This window comes from Balaenoptera physalus, assembly GCF_965194825.1.
Source record: "Balaenoptera physalus genome assembly, chromosome: X".
NCBI lineage: Eukaryota > Metazoa > Chordata > Mammalia > Artiodactyla > Balaenopteridae > Balaenoptera > Balaenoptera physalus.
This window is the reverse complement of record NC_138903.1, coordinates 39,648,424-39,660,396: the sequence shown is the minus strand read 5'-3', so window position 1 is coordinate 39,660,396 and position 11,973 is coordinate 39,648,424. Positions and strand designations below refer to the sequence as shown.

Here is an 11,973-nt window from a genome sequence, read left to right as displayed (position 1 = left end):
TGACATACATCACAGCAAGATCCTTTTTGACCCACCTCCTAGAGAAATGGAAATAAAAACAAAAATAAACAAATGAGACCTAATGAAACTTGAAAGCTTTTGCACAGCAAAGGAAACCATAAACAAGACCAAAAGACAGCCCTCAGAATGGGGGAAAATATTTGCAAACGAAGAAACTGGCAAAGGATTAATCTCCAAAATTTACAAGCAGCTCATGCAGCTCAATATCAAGAAACAAACAACTCAATCCAAAAATGGGCAGAAGACCTAAATAGACATTTCTCCAAAGAAGACTTACAGATGGCCAAGAGGCACATGAAAAGCTGCTCAACATCACTAATTATTAGAGAAATGCAAATCCAAACCATAATGAGGTATCATCTCACACCGGTCAGAATGGCCATCATCAAAAAATTTACAAACAATAAATGCTGGAGAGGGTGTGGTGAAAAGGGAACCCTCTTGAACTGTTGGTGGGAATGTAAATTGATACAGCCACTATGGAAAACAGTATGAAGCTTCCTTAAAAAACTAAAAATAGAACTACCCTATGACCCAGCAATCCCACTGCTTGGCATATACCCTGAGAAAACCATAATTCAAAAAGAATCATGCACCACAATGTTCATTGCAGCTCTATTTACAATAGCCAAGACATGGAAGCAACCTAAATGTCCATCGACTGATGAATGGGTAAACAAGATGTGGTACATGTATACAATGGAATATTACTCAGCCATAAAAAAGAATGAAATTTTGCCATTTACAGCAACATAGGTAGACTTGGAAGGCATTATGTTAAGTGAAATAAGCCGGACAGAGAAAGACAAATACAGTATTTCACTTATATGTGGAATCTAAAAAATATAACAAACTAGTGAATATAACAAAAAAGCAGACTCACAGATATAGAGAACAAACTAGTGGTTACCAGTAAGGGGGAGGGAGGTAGTAAAGGGGTGGGGGAGTGGGAGAAAAGAAAAAAAATTAGAATAGTTGTTATTTGTGCTATTGGTTATATATACTAAAGGCAAATGAAATAATATTTGGTGATTTTATAATACTAAAAAATGCATATGTCCTTTTTTATGGCTGAGTAGTATTCCATTTCATATATATATATATATATATATATATATATATATATATATATATATATATATATATATATATATATATATATATACCACACCTTCTTTATCCATTCATTTGTTGATGGACACTTAGGTTGCTTCCATATCTTGGCAATTGTAAATAATGCTTCAGTGAACATTGGGGTGCATGTATCTTTTTGAATTAGTGTTTTTGTCTTTTTTGGATATATACCCAGGAGTGGAATTGCTGGATCATATGTTAGTTCTATTTTTAGTTTTTTAAGAAACCTCCATACTGCTTTCCACAGTGGCTGCACCAGTTTACATTCCACCAACAGTGTAGGAGGGTTCCCTTTTCTCCACATCCTCACCAATATTTGTTATTTGTGGTCTTTTTGATGATAGCCATTCTGACAGGTGTGAGGTGATATCTCATTGTGGTTTTGATTTGCATTTCTCTGATGATTAGTGATGTTGAGCATATTTTCATGTGTCTGCTGGCCATCTACATGTCTTCTTTGGAAAAACATCTATTCATATCTGCACATTTTTTAAATCAGGTTGTTTTCTTGATGTTGAGTTGTATGACCTATTCATATATTTTGGATATTAACCCTTTATCGGCCATATCTTTTGCAAATATTTTCTCCCATTCAGTAGGTTTTCTTTTCTTTTTGTCAATGATTTCCTTTGCTGTGCAAAAGCTTTGAAGTTTCATTAGGTCCCATTTGTTTATTTTTGCTTTTGTTTCCTTTGCCTTAGGAGACAGGTCCAAAAAATATTGCTACAATTTATGTCAAAGAGTGTTCTGCCTGTTTTCTTCTAGGAGTTTTATGGTTTTCTAGCCTTACATTTAGGTCTTTAATCTATTTTTCGTTTTTTTTTTTATGATGTAAGAAAATACTCTAATTTTATTCTTTTACATGTAGCTCTCCAGTTTTTCCAGCACTACTCATTGAAAAGACTGTCTTTTCCCCATTATACATTCTTGCCTCCTTTGTCATAGATTAATTGACCATAAGTGTGACAAATAAATTACCAGTATATAATGATATTTGTACACAAATGCTTATTGTTAGGTGGTTCATAGAGGTAGAATGCTAGAAACAAATGGAATCAAAGAGGGAATGGTTGAATACATTATGTCCATCAACTGTAGACTATTATCCAATCATTAAAAAGAAGGTACCACTTGATTTGGAGGGATTTTTATAGGAGTGTTCAGGGGGAAAAAAGATGCAAAAATAGGTGTGTAGTATGATCCACTTAGTAAAAATAAGCTATAACAAACACCCAAATGTGTGTATGTGTATAATGATTATATAAGCTGGGTAAGACTATGGAAGGATACATGCTAAGTAGTCAACATGGTGTGTGTGAGTGCACTAGTGCATGTGTGCATGTGTGTGTGTGTGTGTGTGTGTGTGTGTGTGTGTGTGTAGGAGGACTGGCTGTCGTTGACAGTGGGGGGGTGGATGGAGGAGCCAGGCAAAAGTGAAAAAGGAAACAAAAAGTTTACATTATTGAAATATATGTATATGAACACATGTATGAATTCACATAAAATTTTAAAAATGCATTTTAAAAGGAATGTTATAAATAACAATGTTTTGTGTGCTTCATATCCATACTTAAACAACTTTGGAATTTGAAGCAGACTCTTACAGATGTCTTTTGTTTTGAGAGCCTTGAGCTAAATAAAGGAAGCATTGTTTTCCTCTAGGAAGGATTTCAGGATCATGTAGTTCATAACTTCTGATCTTACTGCCAAGAAAATATCAGAACCTTAATCTATGAAATCCATCCTTTGTTTTATGTCCACATACACACACCCCCTCTCCATTGCTTTGTCTCAGGCATAGACAGCTGACCAACTTATTTTTAAATGTTTGTTGTTATGAACAGAATTAGATATTTTATGGTTGTTTCTGAAGCAATTGGAGGATAATATCATAAAATTTATCCCAGCTAAAATTTTTCATTGCTTTGGATGGCTTGGGTCTGAGCAATTACCTTGAAAAATCAAATAAAGAAGCTGTGCTTTCCCCCTAGAATTTAAATAGCACCTGCTTTTTCTCAGGACAGTTGGATCAAGCCCTGTCATGTGCTATTTTACTATAAAGAGGTCCGAGATATGAAGCACCTTGGGCACCAATGTAATTCAGAATGACTTAAAGGGCACCAGCTGAATGAAAGGTGGTGTCTTGAATCAACAGATGGGCTTAATAGCATAGGAAAAATACAAGAAGTATTGAAGTCTGAAACACACAGGACAATGTACAAGCTGCTGCTCCTTATCCCTAAAAATTAAGTGAACAAACAAACAAACAAAACCAGAAGGCTTCTTTAGGGGAAGTGAGATTCTCTGGGGTGTTTAAAAAAATGGAGGGACTATTGCTATTGTTTTTATATGGAAATGACAGGAGACTGTGACCAAGAAAGATAAAAAAATAATTCAGGCAAAATTTTTTTTAAATCTAACAACCCTGGAGACTTGTTGCTATTTGAAATTAACATATATTTGAATCTCAGCATCTAATAGTTTTATAGAAAGTTAACCTCAAGCTTAATTGTTTATGTCTCTCCATCCTGAATTTTGATCACACTGCAGTGGATAACTTGCCTGCAGAATCTAAACATGTGGGACTTCACTGCTCAAATATTAATTTTGTGAACTTATTAGTCTCTACGACAAAGCTTTAATGTGTCTGGATTGTGTGCGTAAATGAACTGTGGAACTACATGCACTGGCTTCCTTGTGGGACATTTTGGTTTGTCTCTATGCTACCAAGTGCACTTAGGGTCAGAAAGAAAATGGATGCAATTGACCCCAAAGAGTACTTTTAACCGGAAATGTAGTTAAAAGCTAACTCTTGAGTGATTTGAGCCATCACTCAAAATACCCAAATTCTGAGCATTCCAAGTAACTTATATTCTTTTTGTTTTTAATTCTTTTGAATTTTTGTTTTGTTCTGTTTTTTCTAGACCATCCTAAATAGTAGGTATTAAGTAAATTTTAGTTGGACAAATTGGTATTTAAAACTCCTCCTTTGAGGCAGCTAATGGTGTAATTGCATCTGCTTTGATTCAGATCCCTCCACCCCTTTCTGGAATGACGGAAATCCATACTCTTGACAGTCTATAGAGTCCCCCACATCCCCTTAGGTTGCTGAAGTCAGCAAGATCGGTCTGAAATTCAAATTCTTTTCCAGCTTAAAATTATTCAGCAGCTTCTCTTAATTTTTAGGATACACTTCAAATTCTTTATCCTTGATATGCAAGCAACGTGATTATGCTCCTGTCTATCTCTCCACCTTACCTTCTATCACATCCTTCAGATTCCCTTCCTTTTGGGAACTTTAAGACATCTTGTACAAACAATAAATGCTGGAGAGGGTGTGGAGAAAAGGGAACCCTCCTACACTGTTGATAGGAATGTAAATTGGTACAGCCACTATAGAGACGGGATGGAGGTTCCTTAAAAAACTAAAAATAGAGCTACCATATGATCCAGCAATCCCACTCCTGGGCGTATATCCAGAGAAAACCATAATTCAAAAAGATGCATGCACCCCAATGTTCATTGCAGCACTATTTACAATAGCCAAGACATGGAAGCAACCTAAATGTCCATCAACAGAGGAATGGATAAAGAAGAAGTGGTACATATATACAATGGAATATTACTCAGCCATAAAAAAGAACAAAATAATGCCATTTGCAGCAACATGGATGGACCTAGAGATTGTCCTACTGAGTGAAGTAAGTCAGACAGAGAAAGATAAATATCATATGATATCGTTTATATGTGGAATCTAAAAAAAGGGTACAAATGAACCTACCTACAAAACAGAAATAGAGTTACAGAGGTAAAAAACAAACTTATGGTTACCAGGGGGGAAAGGTGGGAAGGGGAGGGATATATTGGGGTTGACATATACACACTACTATATATAAAATAGATAATTAATTAGGACCTACTGTGTAGCACAGGGAACTCTACTCAATACTCTGTAATGGCCTATATGGGAAAAGAATCTTAAAAAAAGTACATATACATACATACATATATATATATATATATATATATATATATATATATATATATATATATGTAACTGATTCACTTTGTTGTACACCTGAAACTAACACAACATTGTAAATCAACTCTACTCCAATAAAAATTTTTAAAAAAAGACATCCTGGATGTTGTGCTGCATTCATAGAGCTACTATACCCTTCTCACGCAATACTGAGTCTTTCAAAAACAGTCTATTCATCTTATAAATTCCGACTTCTTCAAAATTAATTTTTGTCTGTAACATCCTCCAGAAAGCCTTCCTAGTTAAAACTTAATTTTCAAGTAACACATACTATTTAGAGGTAGGTTAAAGGGGTGTATGTTTTTAATAAGTATGGGAACCGTGCTTTGGTCAGCAAATCATCATAGAGGAGAGAGATTTTAAGCTAAACCTTTAAGAATGGAGAGGATTTAGATAGGGGAAGAGACTCGGGCATTCTTAGGCAAGAAGGAAAGGTTTCAACGAAAGTATTAGAAGAAAAGGTACTTATGCCAGATTCTGAACTGAATGATTTTAATATTTATTCTGTTCCCAGTATTACAGTTTATGAGTAGACATTCGTGCTTACCCTCTTTAAGTTAAAGTATAGCATCATGTACCTTTAAAGACTATTAAGTAAACTTATAAGGAAATTTCATAAGAAGATAAGCTTGTGCTATTACAGGGCAATTAGAGACTTTGTAGATTAAAAATAAGGACAATACATACTAAAGAGCTGACAGGGAGATTAAGTAAAATGGATATTGGAAATTCAGTGAGAACTGGCCAAGAAGGAACTCTAGATATAAATTCCTTGAAATTTAATATACTTTGCCCTAGGTAAGATTTATGGCCTGCATGCTTGTGGTTTTGTATTTTTAGTAAAATGCATATAAGGCAAAGCCTAAGAATGGCAAACAGAATGAGTTTAAGCTTACTTTGGCAAAGCAAGCCCTTTAAGGTGTAGGGTACCTGATATATTAACGCCTAGTTACAGAGCAGAGGTCGTGGGATCTCAGTGGACTTATCATGGACAGTAGTAAAATGATGTCATGATTTGAAGTCAGTGACATTATCATGAACCAGCAATTAAAAGCCTTTTTCTCCACCTTTTTTTTTCTTTAAAAGAAATGTAATCATAAAATATATAGGTATGCGTGAAAATGCACAGATAGTAGTTCTTTCTTTATTCTCAAACTGGGCAGGACCATGCTAAAATGCCATATCTATTCCATGTTCTCTAATGTAGGACGGATCTAGAGACCTAATAGTTCAAAGGAAAGTCACTTTGCCCAGGAGAACAAACTCCATAAAAAACTGTTATTATTTTTGTCTGAGAATGAGATGACCTAGGGGTCAAGTTAACAGTGCTTTAAATATACAAAGCACAGGTTGATGAGAGTGAGGTTTATTTTTCCACTTCATTGAAAGAAAAACCAAAGCACGACTTTAACAGAATGAAGCTCTTAGATAAGATGGAAGGAAAGAAGGGCTTTTTGATAATAAGTATCTAATAAACACTCAAATGAATTACTCGATGACCTTGGAAGTCTTCCATCCAAGTCTTCTGTAGACAATTACAAGAGTGCTGGGCTGGGGATCAAAAGACCTTGAACCCTTAGTCACTAATTAGTTCCATGACCTTGGACAAGTTACTTAGTTTCTCTGGGTTCTAATTTCTTTATCTGTAAAATGACAGCTTTCGACTAATAAAGGACACTTTCAATTCTTACCTAGATTCTCATCTTGCTGACATGATTCCTATCTCAAGTCAAGGAAATGGAATAGATTTCCTTGCTAGGCTAGCTAATGGCTGACCTCTTATGCTTTTCCTCTTAAAGCACTCATTCCTTCACATTTTCTTATCATTTCATCAGCACTCTGAAATAGAAAAATGCAAAATATCCTTTTTTTCTAAAGATTCATATCAAACATATATTTACACTGAAAGGTCAAACTTCTATGTGGTTTGAACTTTGTGCTTTGCAAAGAGTACTATATAATTTCTTGGAGCTCTATACAACAATTCACCCAGTACCAAGAATAACTTCTATATGCTATGATGGAGGCAGATGTGTGAGTCCAAATGTGCCCAGAAGAAGGTATTCAGGCCAACTGAGGGGGTTCAGGGAAGGCTTCCTGGAGGACAGGACATTTGAAATGTATCCCAAAGAATGAGTAAGAAAGCATTCTAGTTAGGGTGGCCAGATACAATACGGACACACACTGAAATCTGAATTTCACACAAACAATTTTTTAGCATAATTTTTAGTATAAATATGTCTCAAATATTGTATGGGACACACCCACTCTAAAAAAATTATTTATTGTTCATTTGAAATTTACATTTAACTGGGCATCCTGTTTTTTTTTTTTCTTTTGCTAAATCTGGCAACCTGAATTCCAACCTCAGCTCTATCTGCTCTTCTATGCCTCTGACATACTACATTACTCATCTCTCTCCAAGGCAGTATCTCCTTTCTATAGCATCTTCCCAGAATGGCCATCCCTGACCATGGGGGCCCCACCCCCATTAAAGTTAATTACTCTCTACTTTGTGCCAACCCCATTCTTTAACATTAATCTCTATGTAAAGACATCATACTGTATTGCAATTATTTTTTTATGTCTTCAATAATATTTCATAAAGAGCCAAAAATACACAGTGGGGAAAAGACTGAGTCCTCAATCAATGGTGTTGGGAAAACTGAATATTCACATGCAAAAGAATGAAACTGGAACCTTACAACACTTTAGAAAACTTGAAATAGATTAAAGACTTAACTGGGATTGTAGCCATAAAACTCATAGAAGAAAATATAGGAGAAAAACTCCTTGACATGGGTCTTGGCAATGATTTTTTGATATAACACCAAAAATTCAAACAATAAAAACCAAAATAAACAAGAGACTTAATCAAATTAAAAATCTGCTGTACAGCATCAGTAACAATAAACAAAATGAAAAGACAATGTACAGAATGGGAGAAAATATTTTCTTCTTTTTTTAAAAATTTTTATTGGAGTATAGTTGATTTACAATGCTATGTTAGTTTCAGGTGTGTATTGCAATTATTTATTTAGTGTCTATCTTACTATTGGAACATAAGCATCTGGAGGGCCATGTCTTATTTATCTTGGTATGTTCAGAGTGCCCAGAAGCAGATGAGATCTCCGTGAACATTTGTTGCCTAAATGAATATATGGATGTAGATATGAGTGAATGGTCCATGTAACACTGATTTCCAAATTAATCAGAGAACAAATAGGAATGACACTTTGAATAAGACCGTTTATATATTTTTTTCTATTTTCTTCTGCAAGTTGAGTATATTGGACATTTATCATGTAGTGGACATTTTTCTCCCTCTTGATTGCCCAGGATCTAAACTCCTTTCTTTTATTTGGGGAATCTGCTATTGAATTCACACAATGACATGGTGGGAGACAGGTCCTGGCAACTAGAGCATGGTCATGTGACCCAAGCCCAGTCAATTAATATGGACTTTGAATTCAGAATGCATTCAGGGTTTGGAAGTCAGAATGAATGATAAGGGGAGTTTAGGCTTTATTCTGCCATTGCTAGTGGTGGCCAGCAGTGCCCAAGGGTGACATGCTAACCAGGGGGTTTTCCTTCTGCATGACTGTGACAGTCCCGAGTGCTGTTTGTCATCTATTTCCAGTTTTTTCCTTCTTCTGGGAACATGGTACAATTTCATTTCCCGGCTGCCTTGTGGTTGGGTGGAGCCATATGACCAGTTATAGCCAATGAATTGGGCTGGAAGTGATGAGTGTTCCTTCAGGGCTGAGGATTTAATTGGTCTAGTGAGAACCTCCAGAGTTATCTTTTCCTTCTGGTATGGCCACTGGCAAGGTTTGAGATGGTGGTTGCCTTATCAGCCTGGGGCCCTGAGTGACTATGCTGAGCGGAGGTCCTCTGTCAGCCCAAAATGGATATGTGGATTGAGTAAGAAATAAGCCTTTATTGATTTAAGCTGCTTAAACATAACCTAGGCAACCCTGTAACTTTGGTTCCTGTTTATTTATTAGCCTAGTTCTTTAGTCTTCCCACTGATTCTGTTAGCCAACCTATATCTTTCCAACAAATCTTTGTTTCGTAAGATAGATAGAATTGATTTCAGTTGTTTACTCAAGAATATAAAGTGGCCCACTAGGGATATAGTGACAACTGTGACAGAAGATGGTCATTGCAATGCCCTACCTTTAATTTGTAAGAAGAAAGTTATTTGTGCCTAAGAGCTGTTTTCCCAAATTGTTATGAACAAGAAGTAGGATATCCAGGAGGAAAGAACATTGTCAGAAATCCTAACATTTATGGCTCGGTAGCTATGCTACCTCTGGAATGCAGCTGCCACTTTTACCATTTATCTATTCCTCCAGGGTTGATGTGAAGGCCACATAAGAAATGTCATGTGAAAATGTCCTGTAACTTTAGCAAGGTTGTACACATGTGACAGCTTATTCCTCACCCAGGCTGGGACTGAGCCAGTCTAGGCCATGGAGAATTGAAGGAGGCCCATTGCAGTAACCCTTGAGACTGAATTATTAAGTCTTTATGCAAAGAGCAGATCACTGCAACCACTGTGTAAATATGGGAGGAAAGTAGGGACCTTGGGAAGTAAGAAACCCTAAGACATCAGCTTGAGTTTCAGCTGGGTTTGGGTACATGGCATGTTAGAAGAACATCTGCCTGGATGTAAGCTTTTTCTATATAGAATGGATAAATAACAAGGTCCTACTGTATAGCACAGAGAACTATATTCAATATCCTAGGATAAACTATAATGCAAAAGAATATTAAAAAAATAATGTATATATATGTATAACAGAATTGCTTTGCTATACAGCAGGAACTAAAAGAACATTGTAAATCAACTATACTTCAATAAAAAAATAAAATAAAATAAGTTGTGCTTCCCTGGTGGCACAGTGGTTAGGAATCCACCTGCCAATGCAGGGCATGTGGGTTCGAGCCCTGGTCTGGAAAGATCCCACATGCTGGGGAGCAACTAAGCCCATGCACAAGAACTACTGAGCCTGTGCTCTAGAGCCCGCGAGCCACAACTACTGAAGCCTGCGCACCTAGAGCCCATGCTCAGCAACAAGAGAAGCCACTGCAATGAAAAGCCCACACACTGCAATGAAGAGTAGCCCCCGCTTGCCGCAACTAGAGAAAGCCCACACGCAGCAACAGACCCAACGCAGCCAAAAATAAATAAAATAAATAAATTTTTAAAAATAAATAAATCAATAAAATAAGTTAAAAAAAAGAAGAAGAAAAACATCTGCCTGCCCTCCCAAGCTGTCACTGGGATGAGGCCAGAAGTGCTATAGGCTAATGGGAAGAGAATTACATCCAGCTGAAGATTCACTTGAAACCTTGCTTCTTATCATGAGGCAACTGCTTCTGGATTCTTCTTCTACTTGACAAAAGCATTGTATCAGACCCTTCAGGTCCATTGCCTCATATCCTGCTAGCACATCATTTATCCCCAGTCTTGAAGTAGCAGCCCGTTTTGCCCAGGTATATGCTCATCGTTCTGTCATTTATCAGTTGTGTGATGTAAGGAAAGCCCCCATGCCCGGCAGTCATAGTGTCCTTCTGTGTGTGTTTTTACTGAGGAGGTGACTTGGGTTTCAAGTCATCTTGTAAATAGCCAAAGGTAAGGCTGTGACCTCTGGAATTTGGACTCTGCTACCCTTGCCCCTCTGACATTGGCGGCCTCTGCTGAGTTAGGAATTCTCAGCCCCTCTGCTATTGCTTGTGTGGCTGTTATTTTTCCTCACAGTGATTGGGTATACATTTACTTTATTTTAGAGTTATTTGTAGCTTGGCATTTCTGGTTTTGTACACTCTTACTCTGTTTAGCCTATTTTAAATAATTTTTCTATGAATTACTACTCTCTTTTCTTTTCTATTCTTTGACCCTCTAAGATTTATACTTTTAAAAATTCTTCCCTTTGATTATCTCTTCATTTTATATGACCTTTTATTTTTCAAATCACCTTTATAGTATTTTCATTCTTTTTTCACTTCCAAGACACTAACAGACTCTTTTGATTTCAACTCCTTATATTTTCACCATTTTGTTTAATTTTATTCAATTGTTTAATATGCTAAATATCCTTTTTTACTGTAAGTTTTTAACTGTTACCTTTCCCCATCATTTCTACCATTCACTGTAATTGTAACCTGCTGTTACAGTTTTTCAGGAAGAAACTGGTTTTTTGTTTTTCTTTTCACATCCAGATCCCAAGCTGAGATATGTTCTTTTTCTTCTGCCTTTCAGGCAGGTGGCTTGTGTCCAATGAGCCCTTTCATTGACCCATTCTTCTTAGCGTTTGGGCTTCATCCAGTGGTCTCAGCTTCAACATCTCATGCAGCATGAGTCCAAAGCACTGCCTCCTATCCTGTGCTGCCCCTTAAAAGCCAATTCCCTTGGTTAGGAAAATCATCAAAGCCGCACTAGAGCTATAGTTTCATATGACCACTTGCATTTCCATCTGCCTCCTAAATTTTAGCCCCTCGTGATTTCTATCACTTTCTTATTCACCTGGCCATACATTTATTTATTTATTTATTTTTATAAATTTATTTATTTATTTAGTTTTGGCTGCATTGGGTCTTCGTTGCTGTGTTGGGTCTTCGTTGCTGCACGCGGGCTTTCTCTAGTTGCAGCAAGCGGGGGCTACTCTTCGTTGTGGTGCGCGAGCTTCTCATTGCCGTGGCTTCTCTTGTTGCGGAGCACGGGCTCTAGGAACGTGGGCTTCAGTAGTTGTGGCGCACAGGCTCAGTAG

At 36.7% G+C, this 11,973-nt stretch overlaps 1 long non-coding RNA gene across 1 annotated transcript; it reads right to left on the bottom strand.

The window, feature by feature from the left end:
• Positions 1–1,144: 1,144 nt before the first annotated feature.
• On the bottom strand, positions 1,145–11,779 carry LOC309652672. Its single transcript, XR_014258873.1, has 2 exons — positions 3,277–11,779; positions 1,145–3,237 (listed from the first exon to the last, which is right to left on the bottom strand). It is a non-coding gene; the product is annotated as an uncharacterized lncRNA (long non-coding RNA).
• Between the last annotated feature and the right edge of the window lie 194 nt (positions 11,780–11,973).